We start from the raw sequence: 12,487 nt of genomic DNA on the forward strand, positions 1-12,487 counted from the left end.
ATCGCATTTTGACTCAATCAACAACTTGAGCAAGATATTTAACCTCAGGTTACTCCATTGAGACTGTCTTTGTAATAACTTGTGGTAGACATTTTTATGATGTCTGCTTACTATCTATTCAATTATATGTGAAACATGGCCACTCTAATGTATAGTATTACCCCATATTCTAAAGCATTTAAAAGTCATTGTATTAAGTGGCTCAGGCAGATTGGACACTTTTGTAGCTTGGTAATGCTGTAGGAGAGGGACATTTAAAAAGCAACAAGGTGCAAAACAGATGATTACAGCTATACTATCATCATCTGACAACAAGAATATAAACACACACGCTGAAGAACACAGACTAACACTATGAACCTACTCAACATGACATTCTACTCCACAACGGCTACTCTACGAACAGAAGCACACAGTCGTTATGCAGCCAAACTATCAGAGGCAGGGGGGTTGCTCACGACCAGACTAAAAGTGCAGCTAGCACTAGTCACAGTACGACGAGGTACAATACCTTCAATACTTCCATCCCAAATGTCTGCATCAGAAAGGACATTCAGAAGAAACAAAAATGTGTCATAACAAGAAGACAAATTAATACATGTGTTGCATTTGAATCACGTAGAAACAGAAGAGTTCTCAGAAATAAAAATGGAAACTGAAGATGGAAGCCATTTACGAGGCTTTTTTAGCCCACAGAAAGAGTTTGGTGACAATAAGCAGACAGACTTCCTGTTGTGGCGTTCAATGGGGAGAAGGATTAAAGGCAAAGCACTTTCAGTCTTTGTCGCTTGTGTCATCTTTGGAGTGACAGACAAACATGCACACACAAATCCACAGATGATGAGAGAAAGGAAAACTCTGGCGTTTGAGTCTATTTTTGAGATAGAGAAGTCAAGACAAAAAGAGGTGTGACTTATCAAGGTGAAGACACCTCTACCTTTCATCAGTTGCTGCTACTCTGCAAGGACTGTTCATTACCCAGCAGCCCACACATCTGCCTCCGCTGTGTGAGGCGTGATCAAACACAACTAAGTCTGTTCTCAGTCCAACACCAGACAGAAAACAGTCTAATTCTCCTCAATAACCCCCCCACCATACACTCTTGCACCTCAGCGCCTCATTCATCTGTCCTATACATACTGACCCAGTGGCTACTGATTTCACCTTGGTCTGTCTTATGCCCTATTTACAACTTGTATAAGCTTATGGGAACATGCTTCCAAACTGATATAAAGTCAAGCTTTTAGTTTTCTATTCTCTACCCTCAAATGCTTTAAACTTCTTTTTCAGAGATTTGGGTCAAATGATGCACTTGATTTGTACTTGCAGTCATGCAATGGCTGTCACTTGAATGTTTCTGTCATTTTCACAAGAATGTAGGGAAGGGGTGTTCAATCCTGCTTTTTTTTGTCTGGATGTTTTGGTATCCCGTATTTTTATTTTCATCATTTAGATGGGAGCTCATGAGAGTCACATTTGTTGCCGCTAAAGTATGTATCAATACACACTTCTGTGGACTCTGCAGCAGCCTGCAATCCCTCTGGATTTATATGACCAAAATGTGGACCACATGAGTTTTGGGCAGCTTTTGGAGAATGGCATTAAGATTAATTGTTTTAGAGTCATGTACTATACATCCCATCCTGATGGATCAGTCAAGAGAAATATCACAAGCATAAACTTTTCCTGGAGTTCTCCTAAATCCCTGAGCTGCATGCAAGTAGGTCAGGTTCCTGGATCAACATCCTTTCCTGGTCCTTAAGAAACCATTGCCCAAACCAGGGGTGTCCAATCCTGCTTCAGGATGACCACTGTCCTCTAGAGTTCAGCTCCAACCCCAATGAAACACACCTGAACCAGCTAATCAAGGTCTTATTTGGCATACAACAAACTTCCAGGCAAGTGAGTTGGAGCCCAACTCTGCAGGATAGTGGCCCTCCAGGTGTGAGTTTGGACACCCCTGGCCCAAACCATAATTTAGGCCAAAAATAAGAGATTTATTTTAGATCCTAACCCCAGCTATAACCCTTTCCCTAAAATCTGACTGGTTGATAATATTGTTGCCCTGGAACCAACAAAGATGATCCAAAAATGGGTCCCTCTCACGTAAAGCAATGATTTTAAACTTCAGACAAGCGCCCCCTAGCGAGAGAGAAAACACTTCTCTATTGTGCCATTACAGACTCTGTCTACGAAGCAAAGTGAAGTAGCAGAGTCTGGTATTACCAGGAGAGCAAACCTCTGTGTCACGGACCTTTTCCTGGACTGTGCCCAGCTGGTGGAATGACCTCCCAATCCCAATTCGTACAGCTGAGTCTTTACTAATTTTCAAGAAACGTCTAAAGACTCATCTTTTTCGCCTGCACTTAACCTACTAACACCAGTACTTTCCCTTTTCTTGTCTTTGTTCATTTAAAAAAAAAAAAAAAAAAATATCCTGGCTATGCGTTCTATACTAGACTAACTGAGACTTGTCATGGCACTTGTATACTGTTGTTGTTCTCTTGTTGACCTGACTGCTTCTATTGTTCTCATTTGTAAGTCGCTTTGGATAAAAGCGTCTGCTAAATGATTAAATGTAAATGTAAATGTAAAGCTTAGAGGAGGGAGCAGAGGCAGAGCAGAGACAGTGCTTTGGCATCTGTTGTAATAGTGAGTATAGTGAGCAGGACAAGATCAATTCATGGGTCAGGGCTGGGCGTATGCCTACCGATGGTGCAGTGTTCTCCATTCCAGCCCTGTTCACACTCGCACTTCCCATCCTTACAGGTGCCGTGCTTCACACAAAGCGGGTTACACACACGCTGGTCACACGCCGCACCTGTCCAGCCCTCCTCGCAGCGGCACGAGCCACCCATGCATACACCGTGTGTCCCGCAGTCGACTGAGCAAACCTCTGTGTCGAGAAAAGGACAGAGCAATAAAACCACTATTTACATACCATACATTAGAAATCAGGTATAAAGAATTGAAACATTTGTATTACTGAGATCCAATCAAACATGCAGACTGACCGACAGAACAATCAGGGCCCATCCAACTGGGGTCACAGCTACAGACACCTGTGTCTGGAATAAAAGCACCATGACCATGGCACTGATCTGGGCACTGTGCTCTGGGCAGCTCACAGCTTGGTCCACCCCAGCCTGGTTTACAGTGGCACTCTCCGTTCACACAGATGCCATTATTTGAGCAGGTCGGATCCAGGCAGTCAACTGTGAACAAAAGATAAGAGTCATTAATAAGGCTTCATCTGTCAGAAATAAAAAGACCCTATGATATTTCTTTATAAACTTGGTTTTCTTTCCTGTGTTGATATAATGTTTATGAAGAAGGAAGCTAGGGAGGGATGTATTGAAGGGATTGTCCCTGTTTTTTAAAGGCAAAGCCTTTAGTTTATGTCACAGCAATGATCATGGATTTTCTACTTGTTGTTTCCAGTTAAAAGTGTTATTGTTTATTCTTGATAATATTTGATTGGATAAAATTAGTAAATGCAAGATGTGTCATGGGAAATGGAAAGGTATAAATTGTAGGTGTACACCAGTAGCTGTTAAGTAAAAGCCACAAACCTACAACTTTAATAATCAGTGGGCTATTTTCCCATTTATTTACTTATTTGATTATTTATTAGACGAAAGGACTATACCTATATACTGATACCAAAAACATTAAGAGAAAAAAAGGGTGCATATTCACATATACCTGTAGCCTGGTAATACCAGACTCTGCTACTTCACTTTGCTTCGTAGACAGAGTCTGGAATGGCACAATAGAGAAGTGTTTTCTCTCTCGCTAGGGGGCGCTTGTCTGAAGTTTAAAATCATTGGTTACCATAAGCCAATCAGATACGTTTAGTTATGACATATGTTATGCGCCTGTACAGCCGCATTGAAGCACAGACATCATGCATCGAACTCAAATCTATGATTGAACTTCCACTGTAAACCTGTTGTAAACACATGATGATGCGAGCGAAATACCGGAGTGAACATGGCTGTAAACGACTTTTGCAGATTATGCGAAGTTAATCTACGCATCTATGTCACGGCTCTCAGCCCGCCCTCTGTTCGTTGATTGGCCCGGCTGTTTCCAGACCGGTGGCAAACAGAAAGCTCTGACGCTGTATCAGACTGAGTACAGAAGCGAAATGAAATTGAGCGGAAGTAGGAAGTCTGACGTAGTCAGGCTAATATACCTGGGCTTTCTGGGGTTTTTAAGAAGGCATGCACAAGCACATACTACGTCTTTCATCTAAGCATGAAAAATCAATATCCCACACCTTAAGTGTGAGAATGGCAGTTTCCTGTCTAGAGCCTTTCACACTCACCTCTCAAACCCTCACTTTCTCAGCATCTCAGTCTGTCTTACTTACATTCTCTTCCTCTCTCTTTTTGACTTTGACCCTGTCTCTCACATGTTCCATCCATGCCTCAAAAATGTATATCGACTGCTGAGCGAAAGAAGAGATCTGGCCATGAAAAGTGCGAGAAAGCCATTTGACAAATTACCCGTCCCTAAGGTGCCCTGCGTGACACCCCTGTCTCAGCCCCCTCGGCTCACAGAAGTGCTGCTCCTTTTCCTTCATGCACATAAAGCCATTCATGCCAAATGTTTATGCTGCAGAAACTGCACATCACAGATATCGATTTCTGTGTCACCGGCACTTCAGGTAAATTGTTTGAGTGACTCTGCTGTGATGAATATCTGATTTAAAAAAAATGAAAAAGAAAGGAGCAAAAGTGCTGATTGTGATCTGCAACAACTCTGTTCCTCATGACCTTCTAAAAAACATTCTCTCTCATTTTACACACATACATTTGCTTTTCTGCCATGTTGGGAACTCTCCACTGACTTACATTGTTTCTTACTGAGTTAATGATATTATATATCCCTTAAACCTAACCCTGACACAAACCTTTTTGCAATTCTAGATTTTCATCAACATTATTAACATGTTGAATTTCCTCCTCATTGTGGGTACATTTGCACACCAAAGTTTAGGCAAATCTTGACTTACACATCTTAAACATCGTATGCTCGCTAGCCTATATGCTTTCATTTTATAGAAAATAACAGTATGAACATTCACCTAAATGTATTCTTTTGTGTTACATGAACGAACAGACAAACAAACTAAAGGGGTGGGTGGGGGATGGGTAGATTTGGAATTAGAATGTGTAAACAATGACATAATTTTCCTTTTTAGGTGAACAATTCATTTAAAAATCTTCAATCCCCCTCTAAACACTTTAATATGGGACTTGATGCCAGACTGTTGATAATGAATTAGAGATTTAGAGAATAAGAATTAGAATGCATTAATATGCAAGGCTTTTGTAGTTCTGTTTGTTTAGCTGCCATCAAAGTCTCTCTCTAATGAGCTGCAGAGACTTTCTGAAACGCTGCTTTCCATCAACCTATTTCTATGTTTGCTAGCTGTTTTCATCTCAGCCTCCACTTTTGTCCTCTTATACCTCGTCTTTTTTCTTCTGTCTCTACCTTTTTCTTTATCTCCCCTCTCCATTTTTAGACTCTTGGGACTCTTATAGTTTTCTTATCTCTTATTGCCAGTCACTGTCTTACCCAAGAGCCACCAAACCCTACAGAACACAAAAAATGAATCAAGACTGAAACTATTGTTCTCACCACCCAGATCAATATATTTTCTAACCTTTTCTCCTCTCTGAGAGGTGTTTTTGAGGGAGCCCATTAAGACCTAACAGTGATTCTGGGGAAACAGCCAAAAATGACTTGTTTGAATATGTGAAAATGTGTGTTTTCCCTTTCCAAGTAGCCACATGCACAGAATGCAGCTATTACAGCCACAGAGGATATTATTGAGCCATCGAGAAAGAAACTACATCTACACAAAGTTACACTATTACACACATGCACATACACTTACCCTCAGCGCAGTTCTCTCCTTTGTAGCCCAGAGAACAAACACATGTGCCCTCTGTGCACGTGCCATGACCGCCACACTGGGGGTCGATGCACTGACTTATGGGAACATCGCATTCCGGACCCTTCCATCCGCTATAGCAGATACACGATCCCTTGTCATACTGACCGTTTCCACTGCAGAGGACAGGGCACGCCGCTTGGGAAGAAACAGAAAGAGAACAGGGCATTTGACCCTTGAATAGCACAAAAGACAAATTAGACAGGATAGGGAGAGAGATTTTCAGTATTTTTACAAAGAATATGTTTAAGTTTATGATGAGATTGAGAAACAGGTTGGAAGTTGTGGTCATGGATGAGTCTCTGAATGGTGTGATACTAGGAAAAAAGGACCGAGCACACATCTGACAACACTGGGCTCAGAAAAGTCTCACACTGAGGACATATGATATAAAATAACGAACTGAACCTTAAGCTTTAGGCACCAAACTCGTTCAACAACAATCAGTTTGGTGGAACATTCCCTTACTGAGACTTTAGTTTGATTGCAAACTAAAATTACGATTTATTAATTTAGCAGATGCTTTTAACCTAATAACTAACAAATGAGAAAATGTATTACAAAAAATATTAATATCATGGTGCATGTCCAAAAATATGGTAATACCATGATAAATGTCTTAAAACATGATAATATTATGATACTGTAAATTACCTAAAAACATCATATTATCATGGTGTATGTCCAAAAACATGGTAACACCATGGTACTTGTGCTAAAAAATAGCAATAGCATGGCATATATTAGAACATATTACAACAGACTTAGCCTGCATCTGAACCTGAGTCTTGACTTTTAAACTACATTACCCAGAAGCACTCTCTCTAAGCCCTGATAAAATATGTCTACTAACTAGCAGCCTAAAAAGACTTCATGGGGTGATTTCTGAAATGAGAGTCTCAAGGCTCTGTGCATTGTAAGATATTATTACACACACACACACACACACAAACAAAGGGTCAGCAGTAGTGGAGGGAGTGGACAGCTGTGAAAGGTTGGAGAAAACTGTAATGAAAGAAAATGTAATTTAACATTCTGTAACAAAACTATTAATCATGAGCTTCCCAGGTGAACAATGGGAGATATTGGGCGGTATGAACCACCATTCATCATCCTTATGCCTGGGAAAGAGAGAGAGGTAGAAAGAGAAAGAGAGAGAGAGAGAGAGAGAGAGAGAGAGAGAGAGAGAGACCTCTACTAAAATATAGATCTCAGTTTCTCTGAGTCATAGAACTAAAGCACCTTCTTAACAGGAAAGTATGCAAATGCAGTGAATGTATTTTCAGTCAAGCTGTGCAAATGAATTTTTTACCCAGCTATCTAAAAAGGGACTTCCCATTGACAACTGTCTTTCTAAGCTAATTATAATTACAACAGAGGTATCTCTTACCTCATAAACTTTTGGCAGTTCCAGAGCTAAATAAAGATTTAGTCTATTTATGAACCATTTTTCCTTCTTATGATGGTCCATAAATTAAGTTGGGAATTCTATAATCCAATTGGTCCCAAAACGTATAGCTAGGTCAGAAACACACACACACACATACACACTCATCTAGAGGGTGCCTGGACTCTTGGGCTAAACCCAAGGCTGTTGAGTGTGTAAAGCCATAGGGACCGCTGAGATTAACACACATCTTGGATGTGTTCAACTCTTTGCTGGTGCCATACTAGCAACAATTCACTGCTGTTCCCCCTTGCATTTGTTTTTACATGCTTTTCTTTTCATGTCTGTCTGGACCCTAGTCTGCATGCTGTTTTGCATTATTTGCAATAAATAGTTTTTTGGCATTTTACATACAGAGGTGACAAGAAATGATGACAATAAGATAAATGGAGAATTATTACTCATCCTCATGCTTTTGTAAATGTGTATGACTTTCTGTTATGGAATAATGGTGAGTTTTTGTAGATGATCTTAGTCATTCTTTATGAGGTTTGAGCTGTCAAGCTCCATAATGACAAAAAAGCACCATAAAATTTTTCCATATGCTGTCCAAAGTGGATCATCACACATGTTTGGAACGGCATGAGGTGATTAAAAGATGACAAAATGATTTTTAAACAGCGTTCGTGTGGCTCAGTGGTAGAGCATTGTGTTAGCAGCAAAAAAGGTTGTGGGTTCAATTCCCAAGTAACACATATACTGGTACAAATAATCTTGAATAAATCTGCTAAATGTAAATATGACATCAATTGATCATTCTCCATTTTGGCTAATATGAGTGACAGGGAAGTAAAAAATTGTTCTCACTTCTCTGTCAATGTTTTTTTTCCCCTCAAGCTCTTTCTCTTACTGTACGACAGAGTTTGGGTGTAATTGGAGTGTCTCTTACCTTTCGAGCAGTCCATACCATGGAACCCGGGGAAACAGTGACATACTCCTGACACACACTCTCCCGTTACCATGACAGTTGCGGGGACACTCTTGCACAGAGTCTGTAAAAAGAATGAAACCTTTCTAAAAAAGGCCACTTTGATGGCAATGACAGCTGTAACCACCACATCCAGCTCTCATCTTGTCCCTGTCCTGCACTGCATCCTCTCTCTCTCTCTCCTTCAGCTGAGTTTTCTTTCCTTCTTTCGCTCTATTTCTGAGTGGCGATCTCTGGTCATTATTGATACAGCCCATTCAAACAGCGTCACACATCATTTCATTAGCCATGAGTAATATCACGGCAATGAAAGTAGGCCATATCACAGTAGATTAGCGCAAGGTTAATTAGTGAGACACCACTTATTCGTAGAATTCATGCATGTGAATATTCATAGAATAGAGCCACGAGGTGCTTATCTCATTTCAAGTGAATAATAATTTATATGAAACTGTATAACATTAATAGCTTGACATTTTTTTTATTATTTCCTTTTACTAGACGGCATTGAAGCATTTATAAGTATTCTATAGCAGACTAAAATCCTATGAATCCCAATTGATTCATAATTTTAATTTTTATAAATTAACAGTTTTTTTTTATTAGACCTCATTTATTGAAATACAAGTTTCTGTGGTAAATCGTTCGGGGAACAAAGCATGTGGCCATTCAATGTCACAAACACAACGGATATATATCCTCATAAAACCACAACAACATTCCAGTGTCACATGATCCATTCAGAAATCAATCTAATATGCTGATTTGGGTGCAGGTTAATTAGTTATTATTATTATTAACAATGTTGATCAGTTGTGCTGCTTAGTATAGATTTTTTTTTTGCATTATATTTGGTTTTAAAACACTTTTAATATACTGTATTTAAAAAAAATGGTTATGTTTGTTTATCACAGCAAATGCATTGTATCTTCTCGTCTCAAATAAAAAAGTGTTTGAAGTAAATGTACAGTAGAACTGACCCAGAACAGCTGTGCTAAATGAGACAGATTCCCTCTCCTTGCCGTCGTTGTAGAAAGCCAGGTGCCATGTGCCGGGGTCCAGATACTGTACAAACACGGCTGTCGTTCAGAACCACCGTCTGAATACTGCGTCTCTCCACGGGGCGACTCCACTACGCTCCATTTCTCCTTTCCATCCAGACGCTCCATATAGTCGTACTGCAGAGGGAGGAACACAGAAACAAGGGAAACGAGAGGGACGTTTTTATTTTTCCGAGATCTCAAGAGGTTTGACAGCATTTATACATATCAAACAGTGAGATACTTTGATGATGAGCTATTGGAATGATTTTATCTAACACCTGGTGACTTCTAAAATGTGTTTGCAATTACTGATTGATCCACTATTGGGATGAAAGCAGGGTTTTTTTTCCCTGAAAGGACTTCACAGAGTGGCCTCTCTGTAAATAGAAAAGGTTTGCACACCTGTGCATGGGACGGCGGCAGCCCTTTGCGAATGTAAACCCCGAACAGTGCATCCTTGCCCAAGGAGATGTTAAACTTGAGGAACTGAGGCTTGCTGAGGTGCATCAGGGATCTCCAGAACACCCCGGGCGGCACCTCCTGGGTCACGCGCCTGCCCACCTCCAGGCTGCCTGTATCTATGCTGCTGTTGCGAGCTGCCCATGGCCCTGAGGAAGGCATAAAACAAAAATCAATCTCTCACCTTGTTTATAGATTCAGAGGTAGTCGCTTTGAAAACAGAAAACAAAAGGAAATGGCACAAAAAGTGTTTTCTCTCTGGGAGACGCTTATCTGATGGAAACTGAAAAACACAAATGCTACTTCCTGAAGTCTTTTTGCCCATAAGCTCACTGCACCCACACAGAGCAAAGAAAGCCGAGAGTGTATCACGATAAACAGCAGAGAGCCAGAGAGAGACAGGGAATAGTGGCTTCTTTGCTGGATATCTGAGCCTGGTTTTTCAAACACAGCTCACAGAAGAACTGAGGAATAACTTATAAAGATGAAAAGTTAATGGTCGCTTCTAGGAAGCTGAGCTCTACTGGAATCCTCACATGATCTATGAATCTGACTGAGATTTAGTTTTCAGAACTACACTCTTAAATGTCGACATCAAACTGTTTACTTTCATGATGTGATGCATTTCAGAGTGAAAATAGTTAATTAAATGAATTTGCATGCTATATATATATAATATATATATATATATATATATAGTGTAGGGTTTGTTTTTGACATAAGTCTCTTATTGCTGGATTTATTTGATAAAAAAAAACAGTAAAATCAACAGTATTCATAATATTATTAATGCATTTAATTCCTGTGATGCAAGCTGAATTTTCAGCATCATTGCTCCAGTGTTTCTTCGTTTGTTCATTTAGGTTTGCAAGGAACCTATTTCTAAAATTGAAATTGCAACCTGTTGATCTCTACTTCACTTCCTCTCCCCTCTTTTTTTTTTGGTTTTGTCTCGGTGTTTGTGGACTCTCAGGCTGACGGAGAGGTCTCTTCTTTAGTGAGAGTTCGTGTATTCTCCACCCTCAGGCTTTGGCTCATACCGCATGTCAACAACAGCGCCATCCTGTTTACCAACATAATCACACAAGCTGTTTCCACTTTTCATTTAATGGAAAATCCATGGTTGCTCTCTGGCTCTCTGTCTTTTCTTCTATGTTTTTATTCTCGCTGTCTCTTGCTCGTAGCTAGCGGCATGGCCGAGTGTAAATGGAGCTGCGTGCAACAGATTCCCTCTGTCCTATGGTTGTGATGTTCCACACACACAGGAAACGGCTCCCATAATCAGGTCAGATCTACACTGGAGACCGCAGCCCTGACAGAGAAAACCTGTGAAAAATGGTGAGGAAATAAAGAACAATGAAAACACAATCAGTCGCAACAGGAGATGAAATAGTCCCCCTCATTTAATACAGAACAGCAAGGACGGAGGAGAAATAGATTTAAAGAAAAAAATAGAGAGCGAGGAGGCAGGACGAGAATTTCCTTAGGGACGGAACAATCAGTCTGTGGCCACGGCTGAAGCAATAGTCCAGATTTATTTCACACCGAAACACAATAACTCTGCTTCAAAAAATAGTGAACCACCTAGCTGACTACACAGACAGCTACCTTCTAAGGTAACAATTATACTTAAGAGAACTGAGTATCAAATAAATGAACACTCTAGTGTCATATAAAACTTAGAATTATAAATATAAAACATATTTAAATATGCACAGCATCCCCAAAAATTTGTGCCAATTAATTCAGCATTTATCATTTATTTATTCATTAATTATTTAGCTATATTTCCAATATTCAATTAATTCTTCTTTGAATTTACAAAATATAATATATTATAATAATATAATCTACATTGTGCTTTTTTTTTTTTTTCAAATCAGTATTTATTTATTTATTATTTAAATAGTTAATATTCCTTTTATTTAAGACAATTACATTAAGTTACTATTTCAAATAAATTATGTTCTTTTGAAATTTCCATTCAAAGTTCTATTCAACTTTCTATTCAAACTTTCTATTCTATTTCAAATAAATCCTGAATATGTATTGTGTTTTTTTTTACAAAACATCAGCAGGACCACTATTTTCAACAATCATAAAAAAAAAATAAAAAAAAGATTCTTTTGTAGCAAACTGCATATTAGAATACTTTCTGAAGGATCATGTGACACAAAGACTAGAGTAATGGCTGCTAAAAATTTCAGCTTTACCATAACAGAAAATTAAAAAAATAAAAATGTAAAAATAATTAATAATTTTTTTTTCATATATACTATTTCAACATTATTTTACTGTATTTTTGATCAAATAAACATCATAAGTAGCATGAGAGAGATGTAAAAAAAATAAATAAATCAAACAGCTAGTGTCAGTAGTGTCCCCGTAAAAAACAAAACAAACAACACCAAATGAAACAAAAAAAAAAAAATGAAAAAAAAAAAAAAACATTTTCACCAATCGGGAGGATTGGTGGGGGGGTCCCCCCAATTAGAAATCACGTTTCTAAGGGCCCCCTAATCTGGGCCAGAACCCCCCCCCCCCCCCCACAGGATACATGGAGATAAAGGACATCTGAATCTGAATGTCTAAACACAGCATCAAGTACCGTAACAGAATCCAGCCAAGTGCAGAGAGGCCAATCA

At 39.2% G+C, this 12,487-nt stretch overlaps 1 pseudogene; it reads right to left on the bottom strand.

Annotated features, from left to right (window-relative positions):
- The window catches only part of LOC113070205 (teneurin-2-like), a 33,314-nt pseudogene extending 23,310 nt beyond the window's left edge, over positions 1-10,004 (bottom strand).
- Between the last annotated feature and the right edge of the window lie 2,483 nt (positions 10,005-12,487).

Source organism: Carassius auratus, unplaced genomic scaffold, assembly GCF_003368295.1.
Source record: "Carassius auratus strain Wakin unplaced genomic scaffold, ASM336829v1 scaf_tig00003484, whole genome shotgun sequence".
Classification (NCBI taxonomy): domain Eukaryota; kingdom Metazoa; phylum Chordata; class Actinopteri; order Cypriniformes; family Cyprinidae; genus Carassius; species Carassius auratus.